At 33.0% G+C, this 15,443-nt stretch overlaps 1 protein-coding gene across 12 annotated transcripts in view; it reads left to right on the top strand.

Annotated features, from left to right (window-relative positions):
• Positions 1–15,443, top strand: part of LOC143223814 (dynein axonemal heavy chain 6-like) — a 753,870-nt gene that overhangs the window by 171,722 nt on the left and 566,705 nt on the right. The window lies entirely within an intron of this gene.

The following is a 15,443-nucleotide window of genomic DNA, read 5'->3' as shown; positions in this document are numbered from 1 at the left end:
TGTGCTTCGTGTGGTATCTTCCATTCTTTTTAGGTTATTTTTTAATTATAATGTCGGTAGTATATTTAATTTATAATGTCTATAAGTTATATTGTATGAAATGGCGATCTTAAATAGTATTCCGCAAACTATATTTGCCGTATACAAGCCGGTCTGTAAAGAAACACGCATTCAGCAATAGATATTACACATATATAGTGTAGTTGTAATACTATTATGATAAACTCTTCAACTTCTTGAAAATCTTTGCAAACTAATAAAAAAGTGCAACGGTTAACAATGTAATAGGTCTAACAATAACGTCTCATGTTAACTGTAAATGAATGTTATAATGTTTATCAGTTTTTTATTTTATTCTCTTTTTTATAATTACACTACATTATTAGCTTGATATCTTGTTTCAACGTAACCTACATCTTATGGGATATTGTGTATATTTGGCCTGTTAATAAGTAGAAATCTTATTCTGTATTAATCCCTAGATTTATTATCTAATTCTGATCATCTTTGGTTCATTAGATCAGAAGTTTGTGAATATAGCAAAACCGTTTGTGCTTTTAAGAGTTTTGATAAATGTTACTAAATTTACTTACCGCATCACAGTAAAACTGTAACCATGCAGAAAATATGGAAGTGCTAAGGTAAAGTATGGCCAATGTCCTTTTTTTTCCATACTGTTTTAGTTACTTATTGAAAAGGAAACGATTAAAATAGGTCAAGATAAATACTATATGTTGGGACTCGAACTGCCAAACATAGAGAAATCTATACATTTAAGTTTTATTTTTTTAATGTTCTGAAACCATGATTTCATTTGATAAATGGAAGTTTCCTATAAAAAAAATGTTCTTGAATATAGCGCCATCTAGTTTTACTGAAACAGTATAAAAGGAAAGAAAAAGATTGTTTTGTGTATGTGCCTGTTGACTAAGGAGATTTTAATTTAAGATTATTATAAAATTACGTCTACTAATGATTTCTGACTGTAGATGGTTGTAAAGATTAGTAGCAAACTTTAATTAATCAGAAGGAGATTTTAATTTAAGATTATTATAAAATTACGTCTACTAATGATTTCTGACTGTAGATGGTTGTAAAGATTAGTAGCAAACTTTAATTAATCAGACGGTCACTGCTTTCATTTGTTAAAATGAAAATAGGTCGTTAGATGCCACAGTATAAAGTAAAAAATAGTATTATGAAAGAAAGCTTCTTCAGTCGCCAGTCACACATCATATCCCATAACGTATTTTGAGGATTGGTTGTTTAAGTATTAACATTGATCTGTTCATGTCACATGAGTGCGTGGCCCAATAATATCATCGCATTTAGGGAGAAAAGAAACCCTTACTTAGATTTATTTATTTTTTCCCTCATCACAGTGACTCTTCCTAACCGTTTCTTATTGTCTCCTTTATTTCTATTACTTTTATGAAAATCTGGATCACCGTTACTCCCATATCTGGGTGTATCGTTATTTCCGTTCTTAGCGTAACTTTCTAGAGTACAGACCATAGTAACCAAAAGCAAAAGTTATTATTTGTTAACTGTTGTTAGTCAAAAATATTCCTGAGTTAGTGAAAACAAAAAGTGGCCTTCTATAAAATCAGTTAGCACAAAATGTACTTGTTTGTGTTTTGAACAAGTATCAGGTTCCGATCGCTGATGTGGTCATTGGCATGTACTCGTGTTTTAACGGTAAAGAATGTTTTACCGTTTAAATGAAGATTCTACAACTTATCATTAATTTTAACATTCGGAGTTGTTAATGGCTACTTATGAGTGTGAATATCAAATTGATAGACGGGATGTTTGCGTGTGAAAATCAATCAGTGTGACTAGATACAATATTTACGCATGTATATAAATCCGTATGAACACACAGATTATTTACGTGTGCATATCAAATTGTGTGAGTAGATAAATTTTTACGTGTGATTTTCAATAAACAGATTGTTTGGTTATTGCTAAAGAGAAAAAAAAACATAAAATAAACAACAAATAAGTATTGAATATGATATGCGAAACATTTGCACAATATTAGAAATGTCTGGAGAAATAATAATTAAAGATATATAAATGTGGCTCCCCAGTGGCTTAGCGATATGTCTGCCGACTTACAACGCTTAAAACCGGGTTCCGAGACCTGTGTTGGGGAGAGCTCAGATAGCACATTGTGTAGCTTTGTGCTTAATGTAAAACAAAAACTATATACAGGTGTGCCTGGTTATTTTCTAATTTTGTTAACTTTATTCTATACTTATGTTGATCATCATAATTTCCCTTACACAGAAATGTTATTTACGTAATATATTAGTTCGGTAATCAATTTTAAACAATTGAAATCAGATATATCTGTGATATAAGAATGCTATTATCTTCAGTATGTATACCAAAACGTTCTTTATTCAAATAGCTTACAATACAAATTACTGAGCATTTTTGGTTAGTTATTAAAATAACAGCAGGTGATGACCAATTATTGTGGTTTTATTTACGGTCTCGATCTGTAATGTTCGTATAATAAAACTATGTAGGCTTCTTGTATTTTATCCCCGTATACTGATGAAATATTTTTGTTCAATATTTAACACGTTGTTATAAATATGGTTTCCAAAATGCTGTTAAACATAATTGGTAAGCAGTGATTTCAAACAACACTGGTTGATTGAAAACGCATCAAAGAAGTTAGGTAGATCAGTGTTACAAGTTGTTTTTTTCAAGTACTCAAAATTATAAATATATCAAATCCCGTTTTGTGAAGAATAGATTTGAATCAATTGCGTTAAACAAAACAGAGAACTACATAAAGCAATGCATGACTTCAACCGATGTTTGTTCAGCTCCAAACACAAAAATCGTTGTACAGCCGTGTGGAAAGGTCTTATTATGTCAACATCATACGTTTGTCATGTATTTTAAGATATAGATCCGTAAAGTTTTCTCTTTGCTTCATCACAACTGCATGCGGAGTTATCACTAAATCCAGTTTATTATAATTCATTATAAATGTATATATGGGTTCGAATTCCGGTCGCACCAAACATGCTCGCCCTTTTAGCCGTACGTTAATATGTGACGGTGAATCCCACTATTCGTTAGTAAAAGAGTAGCCTAAGAGTTGGCATTGGGTAGTGATGACTAGCTGCCTTCCTTCTTGTCTTATACCGCTAAATTAGGGACGGCTAGCGCAGATAGCCTTCGTGTAGCTTTGCGCGAAAATTAAACATACAAAGAACTGTAAGTCTATATATATATATATATGTATATCGGCACAGTTTATATATTTAATATTAACCAACATAAGTTTTCTTTATTGGCAATTAAAACAAATTGCCATCATAATGTAGAAATTATTCCAAAAATCTACATGCATATAATATAGCTAAAATATATCATCAGTCTTGTGTAAAACTCTCTGTAAACATACTTCACCTTAAGTAGTTGACCGATTCAAACTCATACTAACTTTTCAGCACAAATGTGAACTAAATCCATATTAAATTTTCCCAGATGTCAAAAACCATAAACATATTTTATAAATTGTTAGTTTCTATATTGTTACTACAGGAACTGCTGTAAATAGGTATATTTGAACACAATTTCCACCAAAACAAAATATACAATAATAAAATGTGCAGTTAGAAAATATAAAATAAATATATTTCTTCTGTTTAAATTTCCCGCTCTTTTCTGTCGCACAAAAATATAGTAGATATAAATGAGGGAAAAAATCTCATAGATTAATTCACTCTAATCTTGTGATAATTTATATTCAACACACATACTCAGTTGTGTAGTTTACAGTATTTAAAGAAACACAATTTTGTAGTTTAACTGTTCAAAAAGACGTACTTGTTTAGTTTATATTAATTACAGAAATATAGTTGTGTCATTTTAAATTACTTACAAATACAATTTTTAATGGTTTATACTATTTACTGTATAGATATTTACAGCCCATTCGACTGGTAACACGTTTGACTTTCTTTTTCCTCTCAATATCTTTATAATATAATATTAACATTCAAATATTTGTGAGTAAGATCGCAAAAACTAACCGAAGCAAACACTTGATTCGGTATCGGAATGTGTTTCTGGTGGAGGAGGAACAGACAGAAAAAAAATATTTATTTCAGGTACAAATTACACTTTATTTGATATTCAATACAAAGTTTTTCATTTCAAAATTCACTTTATTGTAATTAATTTCAAATATATATTTTTTCGTACACTACTTAATTTGCGAATTGTTAATTAAATGAAGGTAAGATTTCAAAACATCTTTTCTTTCAGTGAGAATCAAGATCCTAAGAAGTGATAAAGAATAAAAAGTACTTTTAAAGTTTCATACAAATTGAATTAAAACCACAAAATGTGTCAATGTTGTCATAAGTAAGATATTTAATTAACTTTAATGATTTTAAGGGATTGGAGAAGTTTATGTATCAAGAAAAATATGAATTATATCATATATGTTTGCTTGTTTCTAACTAAGCACAAAGCTCCACAATGGGACATCTGGTCTCAGCCCACCACAATCGAAACCCAGATTCTAGAGCTGTGAATTCACAGACATACCGGTGTATTGAATTATTTGTGAAATAGTTTTCATTATACTTATATATATATATATATATTGGTGAAAATAATTAACTAAAATATGAAGGTTTGGTTTGGATAGTTTTGAGTTTCGCGCAAAACTACTCGAGGATTATCTGCGCTAGAAGTCCCTAATTTAGGAGTGTGAGACTAGAGGGAAGACAGTCATCACCACCCACCGCCAATTCTTGGGCTACTCTTTTACCAACGATTATTGGGATGACCCTCACATTATAACGCTTCAATGGTTAAAAGGGGAAACATATTTGATGGGACGGGGATTCGAACCCAAAAAATCATAAGAAAGGATTGCGTTAAAAACAGCAAATCCGAATCACTGACTAATTATATAATTTATTTTAACTGAAAAAAATAAGCGAAAACAAAAATAAATTAAACGTATTTTGATTAATTTGTTTTTAAGTTAAAATTATTTATTTATTCATTATATATCATAAACCCAATTCCCTTAAGTAATATACTCCTATTTATTTAGAGCTAATTGTAAAGTAGAAGTTACAATATTTCATTTTTACCGTTTTATTAAACGTGAGAATTACTTATGCTGCACAAATACAATAGTTCTCTCTCTTCTCTCAACGACTTTTCTATGATTTTAGGGACTTAAAACGCTAATAACCGGTATTAGGTTATATACGGTGGATGAATTGCAATAACCCAATGTGTAGCTTTGCACTAAAAAGAACACGTGTGCTAACACCTTTATGATTCTCATTGCATACGTAACATATTGTTTAATGTGTATTAATTTTGAGTTCTTATACATTACGCATATCCACAACAAGTACCAAATTCCGGTTTCCACTGGTGTAAAACCGCTGACTTACCTTTTGCCACGTGGGGGTAAATGTCGGTCAGTCAATAAGTTTCTGTCCAAATATTGTGAACTGCCTCATCATTTTACCTCTTTTTAATTTTGTATTACTGAATTGGTTTCTTTGCTTTTTTTAAATTTCACAAAGAGCTACACGAGAGCTATCTGCGCCACCCATCCCAAATTTATCAATGTATGGAAGCTAGTCACCACTACCCACTGCCAATTCTTAGGCTACTTTTGAACAAACGAATAGTGGGATTGAGAGTAACATTATAACGCCCCATGGTTGAAAAAGCGAGAATAATTTGGCGTGACGGAAATTTGAACCCGTGATTTTCAGATCACGTGTCGAGCATCTTAACCAGCTGGTCATACCATGCAATTAACATTAGTGTGTGTGTGTTTTTCTTATAGCAAAGCCGGCCCGGCATGGCCAAGCGTGTTAAGGCGTGCGACTCGTAATCTGAAAGTCGCGAGTTTGCATCCCTGTCGCGCCTAACATGCTCGCCCTTTCAGCCGTGGGGACTTTATAATGTAACGGTCAATCTCACTATTCGTTGGTAAAAGAGTAGCCCAAGAGTTGGCGGTGGGTGGTGATGACTAGCTGCCTTCTCTCTAGTCTTACACTATTAAATTAGGAACGGCTAGCACAGATAGCCCTCGAGTAGATTTGTGCGAAACTCAAAAATCAAACAAACAAACTTATAGCAAAGCCACATCGATCTGTCTGCTGAGTCCACCGAGGGGAATTGAAACGCTGATTTCAGCGTTTTAAATCCATAGACTTGCCACTGTACTAACTGGGGGCATCAACATAAGTTAAAACAGGTTCAAGTTTGTTTCTTCAGATTGCTTGTCGAGCAGCATGGCTGGAAGGTTAAATTATTTACACTTCTTACGAGAAAAGTGGAACTTTGCAATATTTTCATATTTAAAGTTTGAAATATTCAATAATACTTACCTCGGTTAGCTGTTACGAATTTTCCTCTGTCATAACCATTTCCTCTACCATTGCTATTTCCTCCGCCAAAATGTAGACCGTCGTTCCTATTTGGACTTCTATCCAATTCTCTTCCTTTCTCAACCCACTATCCACCGCTTTTTAAGCCAAACTTGGGATGAAGTTCCAAGCCTAAGTCTCTGATGGCGTCTCTTCTCAACTTTTTTGTTGCCTTTTTCATTTCCATTACGTCTTCCAAAACCTGGATCGACGTCAAAGCCAGGTAGGTCAATAACTCCCCTTCCTCTCCCTGTGTTCTAGGATCGTCGTAACCATCGTAAATGTTCCGGATGTTTTTGCTATTTCCATTTTTAGCGAAACTTCCTGTAGTGAAGACCGTAGTCATCAAAAGAAGAACGAAAATCTGTAATAAAAATAAATATCAAAATTATATCTTTTATAAAACTATTACCATTAAAAACAAACAACCTACTCGCTTGGTCCTTGAGGAGATTGTGTGGAACAAAGTTATTTTACAAAGAAAAACAGACACACAAATTATTACAATATAAATTAGCCTATCGAATAACATTTTCCCCGTAAAGCTTTATGATTTAATTGTGAAATGTTCTTAGATAGAACAGATTATTGTAAAATAAATGGCATTATTCTTCTTTCGTCGAAATCGTTTGGCCTAATTTATATTAATAATTGTAATTGAAATTACAAATGTTGATTAACTTGATGAATCTAGTCAACATTAGTGTCATCACACTGGTGTTGTGACAGATACCACTCGAGAAGCTTGGTGGGAAATTCAACATAATTCCTCCTGTTTGTTGTTTTATATGATGAGAACATTTATCACAGTGCTGTTTTACTGGGAATTCTTTTATACTAAATTTGAATAACTTTCAAAAAATATTGTTAACAAATGTATATTTCACTAACAATATCCCATAATAAGATCAGGTCTCGTATCATAAGATTTAATTTTAGTCAAATTATCTCACATTATTCTACGTAGAGGGCTGTCACTTCTGATATTGAAATTATACCGTGCAACAAATAAAGCTTTTTCTCTCTGATGAGTTGTGTTGCAGTTTGGCATATAATTAACTTGTAGAATAAACTGTAGAACACTTACCACTGTCTTCATGTTCGTTGGGCTGCGATAAAGTAAAAGACGTTTATATCAGGTGTAAGTTAGTTGACAATGTAAAAAGAATTCTTCAAGTTTTTATATAGTATTTATATTGTGGAGTGATATGACGTAATCACACTGAAGGCTCTACAACTAACTAACAAACAGCTAATACACAAACTGCTACTTATTTGTTTTTAATTAATAACAAAAGACGTAGCCAATATTTGGATTTTTCTCACATGCATTTCAAACGAAGATAGATCAAAGCTATAAAATGTTAGAGAAAATTTGTTAATTTTTTATTTCATACTGACGTACACTAAATATTTGACTTCATTCCAACTAATCAAGATGATGTTTCAACTTTTAATAAATTTATAATTCCACAAAGAAGAAATTTCAGTTACCCTGAAATCTTATCATTTCATGTGAAAGAAGCGTTGATTATATTATGTGAATATATTTGTTGATTGTAAAGTGAGAAATTTAAATATAATTTCTTCCACGTTCAACTAAATTTGTCCTTTCAGCACTTAACACGTAACTTTTAAAGTATTACACTTCAAATGTAAAGAGGTTTTCACAGAATCATTTGTCTCTCATCACATAGCTCAATTCATGAGACTGGTATTCAACGAAAAACGTATTGGGTGATGACAAATATAAGACTGGAAAGTTATTTTTTATACACCTTTCTTTTCTAGCCGTAATAGAATGAAATCAAAATTGGCGGTCAAACTTCTAGCTACACTTGTAACAATGATAATAAATAATTCTAGAGAAAATATTCATTCATCAATTAGCCTGGCTACGTTGTTTGTTCAGTTTAGGACATAAAGGTATAGCTACCAGTTTGGTCTGCAATTTTATTTCATTCCTTTAAGTCACACATTTAATTCTTCTTTTTCGCACATCACTTTCACATTTAATTTGATTAGACTTTTTATCAATACACGTTAACAAATCCCATCAAATAAGAAATGAATAAGATCACAACCATATTATTCAAAACAGAACTTTACGTATCTTTGTTTCTTCTCAAAACATGGTCAATAGCTTATTTATAGTAACAACATGGAATATAGACTAACAGATACTTGTCATTAACCCTCTGAAATCGGCAGAGCTCTTTGATACATCATCATCTGTGCTAAATACTTAATATAACATCTCCTGATGCAAAATTTAATCAAAGTTTTTCACGTTATATCTCATTAATTTCTTAACACATTGCCTTATAATTTGGTGTTGGAAGTAAAATTCCAATAAATATAATCACATGATAGTTTGGGTTACCAGGGTCTGAAAGACAGAAAATAGAAAAACGTTAAACTATTACTTCTGTTAACTCTCCAGTCGGATCGTCACCTTGTCGTGGTGAGAGAGCATGCGCGTGCAAGTAATCCTGAGAGCGATGTCGTCGGGAGGCTTGCGTTTCTGGTAGGATTATCCATGATGGCAAGATCGAGGATGAGATTCCTGACAAAAAACGATCCAACCCCAAGACCCCAACCTGGACTCCTCAACGGCAGGACGGACGGACAAGGGCTGCAACAGCTCTACAAGTTCTAATCGTCTTGGTTTCTTTGCCATTGGACTCAACTTGTTGTGCTTGTTAAAGACCGTGTGTCTGCTGGTGTGCAACGTCATTCAAACGTTATATCAACTCACGTACAGACGTCTTTCAAGTTTTACAAAGTTTCCAACATTTTGAAAAGAAGCGAGAGAAGATGAAACAACTCCAGTTACTACTGAAACCTCTCCTTCCCCTGAACTGACCTGCCCTTACTGCCAGAAGACCTGTGCAGCAAGGATTGGCTTCATTAGCCATCTCGGGACCCCTGTATGAAATTGGAGAGCCATCATCCTCCATCTCGAAGGATCGCCACGATTCGTATTAATAATTCTTAGAATGTCCTACAGCAGGTTGTCTTGGCTGTAAGACTAACTGACGTATGTCTTAATCTACGTTTCTTATATAGTTCTACAATATATGTTCTGGGATAAAATGTATCTAGACATTCTTTACTGATACAGAATTCAACTGTTTCTGTACTGCGGTATCTAAGTGTAATATAACGGCATATAAGATGACTGGACTTTAATTTCTATACTGGGATCGATAGAGTGTATCAGAGATTGTTTTCTGTGATACAATCTCTCTGAACCTGTTTTATTATGATAAAATTAATTTATCTTTCTAAATTTTAACACAAAACGCAGTGGTTCTATAAACATGACTGTTTCATTCTCAAACACCGATTAACAAAATAAATTTTACCTCTCCTAAGACAAACAAAAAACGTTTCGCTAGAAGTCTCACTGATACCTTAGATTTTCAGAAACATTAATGTAATTATAAATTCCCCTAAACGACTCAGTGCACTATATGGTCTGTAAAAAACATCAATTATTGTTATGGTCAGGTAGAAATATAGTGATAACACTGTCCGCTAGAGGGAAAGTAAGTATGAATTAATGATTGTTTGTTTGTTTTGAATTTCGTGCAAAGCTACAAAAGGACTATCTGCGCTTACCGTCCCTAATTTTACACTGTGTCACAAAAGGAAAGGCAGCTAGCTAGCCATCACCACCCACCGCCAATTCTTGGGCTTCTCTTTTACTTACAAATAGTGGGATTGGCAGTACAATTATAACGTCCCCACGGCTGAAAGGGAGAGCATGTTTGGTGTTCCAGGGATTCGATTTAACGACACTCGGATTACGAATGAATTATTTAATATTTTTTTATGGAAATGCATAACAATTTTTAATATAAATTTTGAGTTTTGTTAATATAAAAAATAAAAGACAAATAACATAAAGAAAACGTAACTATGTTTATATATATATATATATAATTTCTTTACTTTGCTTTTTACATTGTCATAACTCAGAAGCTGTACGTCCCCGTCACACCAAACATGTTTTCCCTTTCAACCATAAAGCCCCCAGTGGCTCAGTGGTATGTCTGCGGACTTACACGCTAAAATCCGGGTTTCGATACCCGTGGTGGGCAGAGCACAGATAACACATTGTGTAGCTTTGTGCTTAATTCAAAAAACAAACAACAACAACCGTAAGAGTGTTATAATGTTACAACCAATCCCACTATTCGTTGGTAAAAGAGTAGCTGACCTTAGAAAACCTGGTATGGCCAGATGGGTTAAGGCGTTCCACTCGTAATCCGAGTATCGCAGGTTCGAATACCCGTCCCACCGAACATGCTCGTCCTTTCAGCCGTAAAGGTGTTTTAATGTTATGGTCAATCCCACAATATGTTAGTAAAAAGGTAGCTTAAGAGTTGGCTGTGGGAGGTGATGGCTATCTGCCTTCCTCTTAGTTTTACACTGTAAAATTAGGAACGGCTAGCGCAGATAGTCCTCATTTAGCTTTGCGCGAAATTCAAAACAAACCAAACCAGTTGTTGAACATTGTTTTTCTTGGCAAATTTTACCAATGTTTCGCTTATTTGCAATTTTTTGTCAACAAACATGGGCAGAATTGTTTTGTGATATACACTTAATCATGAGTTCAGCATATTTCAGATTATTAATATGTAATGTAAATTATGTGGTTTTAAAATAATTCAATGACAACAAGTCAAAATGTTAATTCATTACAAGTGACAGATATCTTCAATAACAGAACCAATATTTGGCACACTTAACTTTGAACATTAGATTAATCTCTTACAGAAATTAATCAGTGTATTTTCAAATTTACAAATAAATTTATGTCTTTCATTTATTCTCTATTGCGAAATGCCTGAAGCAACTAAATTATTAAATATGTCAATTTTTATGTTCGGTTTGGTTTGATGTGTTTTGAATTTTGCGCAAAGCTACACGAGGGCTATTTGCCGTTCCCAATTTTGCAGTGTAAGACTCGAGAGAAGGCAGATAGTAATCACCACTCATCGCCAACTCTTGGAGTACTCTTTTACCAATGAATAGTGGGATTGACCATCACATTATATATCGCCACCATGGCTGAGAGGGCTAGCTTGTTTGGTGTGATGGTGATTCGAACCCGTGAACATCAGATTAATTACAAGTCCAGTGCCGCCTTAACCACCTGGCAATGCCGAACATTTTTGTTCGGGAAAAAAAAATTCTCAAATTGGGAACAGACCCGGAAAGGCCGGTTGGTTAAGGCACATGATTCGTAATCTGAGAATCACGAGTTCGAATCATGCTCGCTTTATGAGCCGTTAGAGGGGCGTTATAAAATGATGGTCAATACCACTATTCGTTGATAAAAGCCTAGTCCTAAAGTTGTCGGTGGGTGGTGATGACTAGCTTACACTGCTAAGTTAAGAACGGCTAGTGCAGCTAGCCTTCATGTAGCTTTGCACGAAATTTGAAAAAAATATATATCCTTATAAATTATAAGATTAAAGTGATTGAAGCAACTCAAAGTTACGTAAGCAGGAAACAGTAAATAATTTATTCAGTTAAAGACGAGTGTTTTATTGAAAGTGCAGTTTCATAAATAATAAACAAACTGAATATCATGAATCAATTAACCATATCTTTAAAATAATTAATTCACTTATTTAATTCAAATGTACACTTTGTATTTCAAATCAGTCGATGTTGAACTTTTTATTTTTCAGTTTTTTTCAGGATCGTGACAATCCGAAACAAATTATGTCCTGAAATTTCCTTCATTCAATTAATATACCTTGAATCATCCACTATATAAATTAAACAAAACTTCAAACACTGTTATAAACTCAATTCTGATAAACGTTTTAAGTATATTGTTGTAACAAACACCTGTTCTTCGAAAAATGTATTTGAAACATGTTTGTTGTGTATGTAATTCGACATTCCACATTTATTAAGACAAAATACCTTATTATTTGTAACTTTGTAGGTTCAATAAGTTAATAGTATAAGTGGTATTAGAGTTTAATACTGCTAAAATATTTTGGAATTATCCATAACGTAAACTAGAGTTACGTTCTTTAAGAAATGATCGATTATTAGTTGAAACTTTAAAATTTGTTTTAGTATACCTGTCTAAATACTTGTGTGTATTTATGTAAAATAAATAAATAAGTTTAACTAACTTCTAATTCCCAACACGGGTATCAAAACCAAGTTTCTAGAGGAGTGAGTCTGCAAACAATCCGCTGTGCCAAGTGGAGGAGAGTATAATGGTAATTACACACATGGACATTGTCACGTGGTGTAATGGAATAGGTCAAATGTATATGACCCTCATAGATCTGCATGACCTAAAAACCGATATAGTTAGCAGCAACTTTAAACATCATTAGTAAACAGGTTCTAATATTCATTATAGTAGATTCAAACAGCGACTATTTACCAATATGAAGTGTTTTCGGTACGTCACAACATCAGCACCAACCAGAACACATGCATAAATTGAACTACAAAAAGTAAATTGGAATTAATATGAGGAGAAATTAATAGAGTTTTCCTTCCCTAGTAACACAGCAGAAGATCTGTGGATTTACATCACTTTAAACCGTGTTTCGTTATTCCTAGAAAGGAGAGCACAGATAGCATATTGTGTAACCGGTGCTTAACTTCAAATATTCAAAATTAATAGGACGTATCCATCTCAAACTGGCCACAACAATCACTAACAGCCTGAATAAAAATAGCAAATGTTCAGTAATCACAGACAGGCTCATAACAAGAGCAGAAAATTACATACCAAAGTATCAATAAAGGATACCCATACCAACTGGGGCAAAATAGTGATTTCTTTAGCAACTGGTGCAATATAGTGATATCCATACCCACAAAAAAAAGGATCAAACAAGATGAAAATATAATATGTTACAACTGGTGATCCACAAATAAATAAGTCTAGAAATAAAATTAGAAGACGCGTTAAGTTATTAAAATCACAATAACAGAACACCTTCTATACATAAATAAACTCAAAAACTGTTCCCAGATATTCATATTCTCATATAAAAAAGGCTACAAGGTTAAACAAAAAAGTTATCGCTGATTTACCCAACACTCAAACACAATAATAATAAACTAGCATGCAAGAATAAACACAAAGTACACACCTTGAAAGAACAAGGACAGAAGGAAAACTGTCATTGATCTCAAGTATGAGATAAACAACCATGTTCCAAGTAACATAAAAGTATTCAAGTCTGTAGTATAAACTGTAGTTTATATAAGACTAAAAGAGAATGAAATATTTGGTTGTGTAGCAATTTAAAAACCTTTACGTTGATCTCCAAGTATTGTCAAGAGAATACGATTTGCTAAAAAGTGTAAGCATGGGAAGAGAAATGTGATGGTTTGGGGGGCTTCTATGTTAGGAAGAAAATAGATATTTGCTAAATGGATAGAATAATGGACCAACGCAAGTACCATCAGACACTATTGATCCGTCATCTTATACACAATGGTTTGCGTATTATTGGTAAAGGATTCTACTACCAAAGAGGTAATGACCTCAAACATTCATCCATCCTATGAAGAAATTACTGAGCTAAGAAAGAAGTGTTCCTGGAATCATTTAAATGATACAATGCCCCCAAAGAGCCTCGATCTCAACTGAATTGAAGATGTCTAGACTTTGAAACATAAAAAATTAACAAATCAAAACTTCCTTTTGTACTTGAAACATTTAGAGCAAACTTGCAAAGGACATTAATTATTACGCGACAGTACCTAAAAGGCTATCTATAGTTATTAATATAAGATTGGGACTGAAAACATTATCTGTTTGCTGAAGTCAAGTACCACCACCGAATTTTTATTGTAATAAATATGAAGATTAACAAACTTTGAATGTATCACCTATGATTTAACATCCACTGTTCTTTGAAAATAGCTTGAAATATAATTTTTGATTTCGTTCTAACACTTTTGCTCAGTACTGTATATATATACCCAACCAATGAAGTGCACCAAGTACACTACTTAAAAAGGATAGTTTTCTTTACAGTATCGTCATTGCGCTATTTGCATAACGTAGTTTAAATACAACAGTGTCATAGATAGAAGTAAATAATATGATTAGGCTATCTTTCGATATAAATTTTCGCTTTTTTATAACTGTAATAAGTACGGCTAACAGACTAAATAACTTCTTGTAACCCTATGCCAGTTTAATGTGTGGTCTGAGACTGAAGATATTTCTTATTGCACTTTCAAGTTCTCAGAAGAAGTCTTGAGCAGTCTTATAGGATTGTTTAAGGTCGTTGGTATAAGAAAACGGACAGATCCGGAAAAAGAACTGGTCATAGCTATGGCATCGTGAACTATAAGGAATTGGACAGATTCTGGAAAAAAACTAGTCATAAGGGTTTCTTTCTCAGTTATATCAAGACTTCTCAGACCTACGTGTTTTTAGCACATCATGAAAAGACCATGGAACGTATTAGATACACTCCCGTCATAATGTATTTGTATTAAAACGTATATTATATAATAAATTCTCAATATACGCCTTTTTCAACGTGTATTAAGTTAAAACCAGTATAAACTAGTCTCAGATTCAAACAAGTGAAACAGCTCTTAGAATCATTTATTTATTTTTGTGGTAAGAACTTAAGAATTTATGTTTGCTAAATTATTTTGTATTAAATTTCCCCCAGTAGATCAGCGGTACGTAAATATGAAGTCATATAATGCTCAAATTTGTAGGCTTAACTTTCCACTTAATAACAAAATAATATTATTCGCTTATTCAAGGATAATTTTAATATTTTCATTGTGTTTTTTCATTTATTTATTTTTGGCAAAAGCAATCTCAACAATCAGTTAAGCAAACATAGTCCCGACACAGTGATATTTATAGGAACATACATCGTTAAAAGGTGGGTTCCGTGGTGGGCAGAACATATGTAGTCTATTGAGTAGCTTTGAGCTTAGTTACCAATAAATAAACAAATAAGAAAACATAACGAA

This window comes from Tachypleus tridentatus, chromosome 8 (genome assembly GCF_004210375.1).
Source record: "Tachypleus tridentatus isolate NWPU-2018 chromosome 8, ASM421037v1, whole genome shotgun sequence".
NCBI classification, from domain to species: Eukaryota; Metazoa; Arthropoda; class Merostomata; order Xiphosura; family Limulidae; genus Tachypleus; species Tachypleus tridentatus.
The sequence above is the reverse complement of the archived record's forward strand: the minus strand, read 5'-3'. Positions and strand labels throughout refer to the sequence as shown.